At 34.7% G+C, this 2,500-nt stretch overlaps 1 protein-coding gene across 1 annotated transcript in view; it reads right to left on the reverse strand.

Moving 5' to 3' along the window:
- Positions 1–2,500, reverse strand: part of LOC144964113 (DC-STAMP domain-containing protein 2-like) — a 40,470-nt gene that overhangs the window by 2,258 nt on the left and 35,712 nt on the right. The gene's annotated exons all lie outside the window — the stretch shown is intronic.

The following is a 2,500-nucleotide window of genomic DNA, read 5'->3' on the forward strand; positions in this document are numbered from 1 at the left end:
CTTTGAGCACGTTATGTGGATATTGCGCTATATAAAGGCTCAATTGTTATTATTATTATTATTATTATAATTATTATTATTATTATTATTATTATTATTATTATTATTATTATTATTATTATTATTATTATTATTATTATTATTATTATGTGCGGCTATGTGGTCTTGTGGTATGCCACTCGCTTTCGAATCGGAAGGTCCTGGGTTCGAGACTTGCTCGGCGCATAGTTGAGTACTTGGAAAAGGCTCTTTACTCACATTCTCTCACCGTGCTCAGGTGTTAAATGAGTACTTGGCCGTTGTCAGCGTTGTCTCGGCCCGAAGAAATTGTAATATCGCCTAACAGCCGTCATGTCTCGTTCTACATGTTAAGTGTTGCTGTTGACCAGGGACCCCTTGTAAAGCGCTTTGAGCACGTTTAGTGGGATATTGCGCTATATAAAGGCTCAATTGTTATTATTATTATTATTATTATTATTATTATTATTATTATTATTATTATTATTATGTGCGGCTATGTGGTCTTGTGGTATGACAATAGCTTTCGAATCGGAAGGTCCTGGGTTCGAGCCTCGCTTGGCACATAGTTGAGTACTTGGAAAAGGCTCTTTACTCACATTCTCTCACCGTGCTCAGGTGTTAAATGAGTACTTGGCCGTTGTCTCTGTCCGAAAATAATGTATTATCTATCGCCTAATATTTCTCGTCCTACATGTTAAGTGTTGCTGTTGGCCAGGGACCCCTTGTAAAGCGGTTTGAGCACGTTTAGTGGATATTGCGCTATATAAAAAAGCTCAATAATCTTAATTGACGACAGGAGAGAAATTCTCACGAAAATGCCACACTATTATTTAAGAGATATCTAGATGGATAATCTACCCATAATGAAACTTTACCAAAATGACGATAATAATTCTTGCGATCATGGGTTTAGATTGCTTTCGTTGCCATGGTTACTTGTTAGTCTATTGTGATTATATATATTACAATGTTTAATCTACCTACATCAACTAGAATACTAAAAGAACAATTAAGTTGCCATGGTTACGCAATGCTGTCATGACGCTAGATTTTTTTTTAAAGCCGTGAACAGACAGAGAGTGTCAAGGCTTTATGAACCAGGAAATTACAGCAGACCCCTAGATTAGATACTCTTTGACCAGTTAACTAGAAAAACTTGTATTTATTAAACATTTGGCCAGAAAACTCGTTCTTCAGATATCTGTCGATTTAACCCTCTCCTTACCGCCCATAGGAAAATCTAAACGTCACATTCGTTACGATGCAACAGACAATTTTCTCATTCTGATTTCTCTTGTACATGACAAAATTTAAAGAAATGCTTTGATTACAGCTATAGATACTAAAAACTGTGCTGTAGAGCTCACTTGTTACTTTTTTGTTTGAGTAAGAAAAGTCTATTCTTGTGTTGATTTGGAGTGAATTTTCGGGGGGGGGGGGGGGGGGGGGGGGGAGGGGGGGGGGAATTCTAAAAATAGCTGGGAAGGAGAGAGTTAAAAGACCCTCATCTTGGCAAAGACTCTCGAATCTGGGGCCTCGTGAGTTGTTCCAGAGTACGGCGGGGAACAGGAGAAATAATGGACATGATGAGAAAAATAGTAAATGACATTTTGTAAATTGGATTCTAATCCCACAGTATGACTTCTGAGATAAACCATTACTCATGAATAGTTAATCAGAATTTCCAATTTTTTTTCTTCTTTTCAGCGTTTTTCTTTCCGTTGTTTTTTTTTTCTCTTTTATTCATCTTTTCAGTCGTTGTTTAGAAGAGTGAACAAATCATGTTTATTTCAGAATTCCTATAATTATAGATTTGTTTTAACCTTGATGAAACCTATTCATATTTTCAGATTAGAATAACATAATCCATGTGCTTTCTTTAATATAAGCCTTTTTTTCATTGAGACGTGGGGGTCAATATTTTACAAAATACCAGCACAAATACAATAGGTAAATTAAATAGTAAAGTACGAGTAATTCTGACAATTTCCGGCAAAAAAAAAAAAAAAAGGTTTGGTTTCATGGATTTCCAGACTAAGAAACAGAAGAATTCCAAAGCATAAATGCAGATGATTCTTCTTTATTCGAGTATCGGGTTTGAGATTTGTTTTGCCAATCTTGACATGCTTTATATGTACTTATTCTGAAAAAAACGTGTTTTAAAAAAATTGGCCACAAAATCGATTCATTAGCATATTGTTACAGTGAATGACACAATCAGTCGGATGGTGAACATGTTTGAACTGAGATATTGCTAAGTTTAGTTAGAAGGTCAATTTTTATCAAAATCAGTTCTGGTCATAAATTGTTAAATCAACACTTTTTGTACATCTTAGGGAAATATCCAAGTTTATTTTCATTTCTATATATATTTTTACAGCTAGTCAAGTGGAAAAAAATGTATGAAATTTGAGAAAAATTGCTGGGTACCTTTTCCATATATCTGACCATAACTTCATGAAAAATCACTCGAATTACT

The sequence above is a fragment of the Berghia stephanieae genome, chromosome 2, assembly GCF_034508935.2.
Source record: "Berghia stephanieae isolate SIO BIC M18660-M18661 chromosome 2, UCSD_Bste_1.3, whole genome shotgun sequence".
Classification (NCBI taxonomy): domain Eukaryota; kingdom Metazoa; phylum Mollusca; class Gastropoda; order Nudibranchia; family Aeolidiidae; genus Berghia; species Berghia stephanieae.